We start from the raw sequence: 8628 nt of genomic DNA, 5'->3' as shown, positions 1-8628 counted from the left end.
AGTGTATGTAAGTATATTGCAGATGTATTTATATTCTGTCTTGTAGTCAATATTCATTATTACATCGAGTGTTCGCAGAGGTGGTATTAGCCACTCCAAACAGCGCCACAATGATGCGAGTGAAGACAGGATTATCCCCGCAGGGAGGCGTCTGCAGCATGCAGACGTTGGTGAGTGGCGACACCACGGGGTTAACCCGAGCATCCGCAGGGACATCCCCTCAGGGGGATGATGGTGAACAATGCGTCACCACGGACCCGAGCATCCGCGCTTAGCCGTGCGTGGCATCGCCGTGTCCGGGGAAAAGGGGATCCTGGTGGTTGAGCCGATGCCGAGCGTTTGGACCCTTAAGGCCTCTCGGCGGAGGCAACACACCACTTTGGCCCCAGCTTCCTGTAGACGGCACCTCCGGCCTGACCCGACCGGGGGAAATCGGCAGTCGCCTTTTCCTGTTCTCCTCTCCATCTTTCACTTTCCTATCTCCTTTCTTACAACTCTCCTGTATCCTCCTCCCTTCTTGGTTTTTTCCTCTTTTTCCTGGCGGCGAGGGTTAACCGTGTGTGACCAACTACCCTGTGTTGAGTCATATTAGGTTATAGTTAAGGTGTACAGCTGGCGTGGGCAGGGCTTTCTTTCAAGTTCCTGTCGCGTCCCCTTGTTGGACTCCATGGTGGGTGGCTGGCACCATGACCGAAAAACATCAATTTTTTATGGCTCCCCCCCTTTCAAAACCTGATCGCTCTCTTAAAAGAGTGCGGAACGAGGCAGCAGACTTTTTTTCGAAAAAGAAACCTACATTCACAAAGTTTCATGTGATACATAGCAACAGTGACGAAAAGCAAGCTCGAATAATATCCCCATTCCTTGTAACCAAATGTTTAACAGATACCTTAGGGCCTGGCTACAAGGTATCCAAAATGTCCAGTGGCGACCTACTCCTCGAAATCCGTGAGAGCATCCAATGCTCAAAACTCTCAAACATCGATTCCATAGGGGACATCTCTGTCTCCGTAACTCCCCACCGATCCCTCAACACAGTCAAAGGCGTAATCTCAGAGGCTGACTTCATCCATCTAACAGAAACCGAAATGCTTGAAGGACTTTCCGATCAAAATGTAATTGAAGTGCACAGAATCAAAATCCGCAAAGACAACAAAGAAATAGACACCAAACACATGGTCCTCACGTTTAACACCAGCAGTTTGCCCGAAACGATCGATGTTGGATACCTGAAAATCACCGTAAGGCATTACATACCCAATCCCCGTCGCTGTTTCAATTGCCAGAAGTTTGGCCATGGCTCACAGAGCTGCCGCGGCCGCAAAACCTGCGCGAAATGCGCATCAAAGGACCACCAGTCTCAGGAATGCGACGCAGCTCTACGCTGCGCGAATTGTCAAGGAGATCACGCTGCATACTCCAGGGCGTGTCCGTCCTGGAAAAAGGAAAAAGAAATCATCACCATTAAGACTAAAGAAAACATTTCATTCAAAGAAGCGAGGAGGCGTTTTGCGCTTACCAATTCATTCTCCTTCACAGCAAAACCAAACTTCGCTGATGTGGTGCGCGGGGGCGTAGCACCACACAGCGCTCCGGCACGTGCCGCGGCCACTTCCACCGCGCCTGTGGCAGTGCCATCCACGCCCCAGGCCGAGACAGCGAAAGCTGCTCTGCCAACTACAAGCCAGGGAGTGCCGGCCCACAGGTCAGCATCCCGCAGGACTTCCCCCCGTCCGGGGACGCCTGACACCCACACACCCGCGGCTTCTTCGCGGTCGTCCAGCACCTCTTCCGAGGGGATGGACCAAACTCCCAGCCCGTCTGCTTTACAGCGGCGGAACAGCTCTCTTGAGCGAAAAAAAGGCAGGGCTACCATAACGGCCCCAGAACATAAGTAAACCTCTCGTTGCTCCTACCCCAAAACATAAAACATGGCTTTTCTAGTTCAGTGGAACTGTAGAGGAATATTGAGAAATTACGATGACATAAAAAACATTTTAGGGTCAATGTCACCCGTAGCCTTATGTCTCCAGGAAACCAATCTAGGTCCACAACATATGAACATCCTGAAGCATTATAAAACTTTTAGACGCGATCGTGAGCAGGCAAATAGACTCTCTGGAGGCGTCGCGATTATCGTACAAAGCGGCGTTCCTGCTCGAGAAATAAAACTCAAAACAAAACTTGAAGCCGTTGCGGTCAGTGTCGTCAGCCATAAAACAATTTCTCTTTGTTCTGTATATATTCCTCCACATTCTACATTAACAGTCCATGATTTACAAGAACTTATCAATGAACTTCCAGAACCGTATCTAGTAGTTGGGGACTTTAACGCTCACTCCCCTTTTTGGGGAAGCGAGCACTGTGACTCTAGGGGTCAAATAATCGAAGATTTTATCCTCACAAACAATGTATGTCTTTTAAATACAGGAAAAGCCACCTACTGCTCCCCTGCCTCGGGGAAAATGACCTTTTTAGATTTGTCTTTTAGCTCACCTTCTCTTTTTAATGATTTTAAATGGGATGTCATTGACAACCCATATGGCAGTGACCACCTCCCTATACTAATCACTTTAACATCCCCACCGGAAATAATCCCCACAAGGCCACGGCGCTGGAAGCTTCACCTCGCCGACTGGTCACTTTAGAGCAAAGGCAAATTTAGAAAATATACTTTTAGATAATCTCTCCATCGACCAGATAAATGAAAAGTTCACTAATTGTATCATAACTGCCGCACTCACAGCTATTCCACAGTCGTCAGGAGTGGTGCAACAAAGTCATAAAATATGGTGGACAAAAGAGTGCAAAGAAGCAAAAAAACTACAAAACAGAGCTTGGGGTAAATTTCGCCGGTACCCGACACATGAAAATCTCGTTAATTTTAAGAAGGCAAGAGCTAAAGCTCGGTACGTCCGTCGGGGTGCCGAGAAAGCATCATGGCAGAGTTATGTTTCATCCATTAACAGTCAGATGACATCTAAAAAAATGTGGGAGCAGGTTCGCAAATTAAACGGTAGCTTTTCACCATTCACAATTCCGCTTTTAACAACACCTGGCACACAAGCAAGCATACAGGAACAGGCAGACATATTGGGGGAACATTTCACTGCAGTTTCAAGTTCATCACACTACACGCAGTCCTTTTTAAAATACAAAAATACAGCTGAAAAACAGCGACTGCCAACAACTGGAGGTGCAAATGAAAAATACAATAGTCTAATTACCCGCCAAGAAATCAACAGAGTACTGTCTGCCGGAAAAAAAACTGCTCCAGGACCCGACCATATACATTATGAAATGCTTGCACATCTTTCTGAGCCTGCCATAGCAGCACTTTTAAGATCCTTCAACACAGTTTTGATGTCAGGGAAAATACCTGTAGCCTGGAAGAAAGCTATTATTGTACCGTTTCTCAAACCTGGTAAACCCCCAACCTCTCCTAGCAGTTATAGACCTATAGCCTTAACCAGTTGCCTCGCCAAATCCTTCGAAAGTGTCCTAAATATAAGACTAACCTTTGTTCTTCAATCCTGTGAACTGCTTGATATCCATCAGTGTGGATTTAAAAAAGGGTGCTCCACTACAGATCACTTAGTCCGCCTTGAAAATACTGTCAGAGAAGCTTTTATACACAAACAACACTGTCTTAGCGTCTTTTTTGATTTAGAAAAAGCATATGATACAACCTGGAGGTTCGGGATTCTCCAGGACTTAGCTGAGCTCGGCATCCGTGGCAGAATGCTCAACTCCATTAAAGACTTTTTGTCTAACCGCTCATTTAATGTCCGCCTAGGCTCGACCCTTTCGAGGGATTTTATTCAGGAAAATGGAGTTCCTCAAGGGTGCATTTTAAGCACAACTCTCTTCGTTGTAAAAATGAATTCTATTAGAAAAATAATCCCAAGGTCCATTATGTATTCAATGTATGTTGATGATCTTCAGATAGCATGTACATCTTCCAATATATCCACATGCGAACGACAAGTACAACTTACAATCAACAAAATGGCAACATGGGCAGACAAGAATGGTTTCCAGTTCTCGACACAGAAAACGGTGGCCTTACTTTTTTCACTCAAACGAGGCTTGCACACAAATCCAACATTACACCTCAACCAAACCGAGCTGCCTTTCAAAAACGAACACAAATTTCTAGGCATCACCTTCGACAAAAAACTAACTTTCCTGCCTCACATAAACGCACTGAAAAAGAAGGCGTCGCTAGCACTGAACATACTGAAAGTCCTATCACGCAAACACTGGGGTTCTGATCGGGTATGTCTTCTACACATTTATCGCTCCGTTTACGTTCCGTTTTAGATTATGGTTGCATAGTGTATGGATCAGCAAGGCCATCGTACTTGAAGCGACTGGATCCTGTGCACAATTCTGGATTACGCCTTTCACCTGGTGCATACAGGACGTCACCAATAAAAAGCCTGTACGTAGAAACCAATGAACCACCACTTGCAGACAGAAGAACAACGCTCACATGCTCATATATTTTAAAGATCCGTTCCCAGCCTAAACACATCTGTTACCCACTCGTTACAAAGTGACCATCTCGAACACTATTTACCAACAAACCTCTAGCAATCAGACCACTCCTTCTCCGCTTTGAAGAGAAATGCCAAGAACTAGATATAATGGACACATTGCCTAATATTGCCCGCAAACGTGATCCACTCCCGCCTTGGTACTGCCTACCATCTGTGTGCGACTTCACATTAACACAATTTCAGAAAAAACATACTCCACATGAACAGATATTACAGGAATATTTAGCACTCAACGAAAAATACGGAGAATACGAAGCATTTTATACCGATGGATCAAAATCGGCGCACTACGTGGGAAGTGCTGTAGTTCAGAATAATTGGGAAAAAATAGTACGGCTACCTGAGTGTACATCCATTTTCACCGCCGAGTGTTACGCAGTCTTGGCTGTAGAAAAAATAATAAATGAGAACATTCAGAACAGTATCATTTACACTGATTCTCTGAGCATACTAACCTCACTTCACCATAGCAATGCAGTGACACCACTAATCGGGGATATCATACACAACATAACAAGCGCGATAATACAGGGACAAGACATAAAATTTTGCTGGGTTCCCAGCCACATTGGAATCGCTGGCAATGAGAAAGCGGATGAATGTGCTGGAAAAGCTCGGAACAAAGAAATCAAGAAAGTGAACATCCCCTACAATGATTGTATGAAGTTGGTACAGTGCAAGCTAAGAAATAAATGGCAGTCGCAATGGAATATTGAAAGAAATAATAAGCTACATTTAGTAAAACCCATCCTAGGCGAATGGAAATCATGCTCACACCAAAAACGATTCATCGAAGTTATTTTATGCCGTCTCCGTATTGGACACACACATCTCACACACAACTTCCTACTTACAAAAGAAGACAAACCTGTTTGTGAAAAGTGCGGAGATGAACTAACAGTAACCCACATATTATTCTCATGTACGGAACTTGAATCTATAAGGAAAAAACATTTTACTACCTTTTACAAAGAACAGATTCCTTTTCATCCAGCATTGATTTTAGGCAAAGATGCACTTGTCAGTATACCCTGTGTTTTTAGCTTTTTAAGGGAAGCCAGTATTCTTCACAAACTCTAATTTACTCACCCTGTGCTTCACTACATACAGTTATACACCTCAGCCACTTTCTCAATCATGACAGGGAGGCTGAGGTCTTTATCTGAGCTGTTGGGAGCCTCGAAATCCTTGCCGAGCCAAGGATGTCTGCAGAGGCGACCCAACCTTTAAAAGTTTCTGCTCTCAGACATTTTTAAAATTCTTGTCTTTCATCAGCTAGTTAGTAAAAATAACTTTTAGGCCCTTTACACCACCGTTTTTATCCACTTTGTTTTCAAACTCTGACCAAGCCAATTTTTCCATACCTTGTTCTTGGCGCATGATAGCCTTAGCTGCTTATGCGCCAATAAATTCAACACAACAACAAGACAGGATTAGCAATATGATGAACCAGAACCATATGAACAGGTATATTTTTTCGTTCATTATATTCAGTGGTTATATACACAGAGCATTCATGTTTATAATGTCACCAGATACGCCATACTCTTTGTACGTGCATTTTGTCATTAATGGAAACAGTTGCGATTTAAGACTGCTATAATGCACTCCATATAGTAGAAAATTGCTACCCAGAAATCTATTTGTCAACAATATCTGCAAGAGAATGTTTACAATGACAGTAGATTCACAGAATACAAATTTTACACAATACCAGACGTGCAATCCAAGATTTGCCCGTATATAATGAACAATTGGTTTCATGTTGTCATTTTCGGTAACACAATCGTTCTTTACTGGCATTACCAATGTAGCCACATGTCCATCATCCAGTCGCTTCCACATATATCCGGGTATGTAAAATGCAAATCCTTGGATCAACATCACAAAGGGGACCCATTGGTAATATGACATGTGAATGACGTCCAAACTTGCAGAGTTTGTTACGTGGTCCAAAGTATATTCCGATGACGTGGCCCTAGTTATGTATGTGGAGTGTATCCAGCAATAGGTATCCAGCATTGCCTGGCCGATTGATTGCGTCGAAAGTTGAGTGCACTTGACTTCCCCGGTGTACTGGCGCAGAGAAAGCAGCAGCGTGCACATCACCAGCATGATGGTCGTAATTTTCCAGTGCAATCTGAAAATAATGCCGTCGATGGTAACATCGCGCGATGTCATAAACCGGCGGAGTATGTCAAACAACTTGTATGTGATCATCGTTGCTCTACACTGTGATGCCCCCGACATACAACTATATTTATATGCCACAGCGGGGAGCTAAAATATTCTACAAAGACGCGTGTAGTTTAATGTTATGATATTTTATTCAATACATATGTCACGGTCACTTCTTCCTCGTCTCGTTGACGCGATTGGCCTGGCGGATGTGGGACACGTTTATGGTATCAACGACCAACTTTTGCCACTTGGGATCCAATCGATACACTGGCGCATACCTTGGCTGTCATGTCTTTCTTAATGGTTTCGTCATTGGTGACGAACAGCGCAATCGTTGCGCAAACGCCGGCTGCCGAACATCCACCGCTGGCAATCGTTGAGATGATGCTGCCGGAGAAGAGGGCCTTTGATCATCACTACGGTACATCACTACGGTATCAAAGGATGCACTTAATATGTTAATTAGTTATCTCTCACAGAAAACAATTTGTCCAAGTAATCCATTTAATATCTAATCAGAAAGCAATATTCGCAGGCGTACCTCAAGGAAGTATCTTGGTCCCTTACTCTTTAATTTATAGATTAATGATATATTATGTATATCATATGACCTGAAGTTTGTTATATATGCAGACGACACTAGTATATTTGTGCCTTCATCCTCTTGTGCTGACGCGTTCGTTAAAAAAGTTGATTACTGTCTTTCCAAGCTTCCAACTGAATATTAATACAAAAAAAAACAAAAGCAGTAATTTTTTCACCCCAAGGGTAAGCAGCTATCTACCAATTACGATCTTCTGTTTAGAGGAACAAGGATTGAGGTGGTCGAAATAATAAAGGTATTGGGCGTTTTCTTTTCCAAGACGTTGCAATGGGATGACCACGTAAACCATATTTTGCAGAAATTATGTTCCATAACAGGTATACTCAGTCGAAATCGTTATGTCTTTCCAATGTCTGCAAAACTAGCCATTTATTATGCCTTATTTTTTTCCTACATGAACTGTTCTCATTTAGTCTGGGGCACAACGACCGACAAAAACCTCAGTAGTCTTTTTAAGGATGCAAAAAAGTTTTACGGATCATTAATAATTTGCCTAAGTTTCACTCAAGTAAATTTATCTTCAGAAATCTTAAGGTCATTCTAGTAACTAAAATGTATCATTATAAACTCCTACGCGAATATAAACTCAGCGTCAAGGAAAATCAAAGGCTGTTTTTGGACATATCGAACTTAGAATACGAGGACAACGGACCGTTGGAAAGTGCCAAAATGCCGTACGAACTATGGTTTTCAGTCTTAGGAATAACCTGCCTCGATTACTAAATGAACATATTAAAGCGGAAACAGATATTTTAGGACTAAATTTCTGGAACCTGAAGGCGTTGTTTTATTAATTTGCATGTCCCTAATACACACCACACATTTCATAAACAAAACACCTTGTACAGATATGTCACCACTGTTTCATTATAACTGTCTTTATTCCCCGACCGTTCCATGAGCTTGTCGCCATATCATTCATAAAAATGTCAAGTTATAATTGAGTTTTTTTCTGTATATTTCTGTACATTTTGTTCTGTACATTTTTTTCTGGATTGTGTTGCTTCGTTGCCGTCAATGCCAGGGGGACCAAGATTTTTTTCAAGCCGTAAAGGAACGGTTTTCTTCTTGGCCCCTTTCACAATGTGTACGTCATGTTGTGAAAAACAAATAAAATGAATGAATGAAAATATTAATAGAAGGAAAAATACCCAGGTAAAGTAAAAGAGACATTATAGTACCATTTCTGAAGCCAGGAAAGCTGCCAGCCTTCCCTAGTAGCTATAGGCCAATAGCCCTTACAAGTTGCCTTACCAAATCCTTTGTCCCCGCAGGGAGGCG

At 43.0% G+C, this 8628-nt stretch overlaps 1 pseudogene; it reads right to left on the bottom strand.

Moving 5' to 3' along the window:
- Positions 1 to 5957: 5957 nt before the first annotated feature.
- Positions 5958 to 6782, bottom strand: LOC149338711 (innexin inx2-like; annotated as a pseudogene).
- Between the last annotated feature and the right edge of the window lie 1846 nt (positions 6783 to 8628).

This window comes from Amblyomma mixtum, chromosome 6 (genome assembly GCF_055824585.1).
Source record: "Amblyomma mixtum isolate Tamu chromosome 6, ASM5582458v1, whole genome shotgun sequence".
Lineage (NCBI taxonomy): Eukaryota > Metazoa > Arthropoda > Arachnida > Ixodida > Ixodidae > Amblyomma > Amblyomma mixtum.
This window is presented reverse-complemented; position numbering and strand designations above follow the sequence as displayed.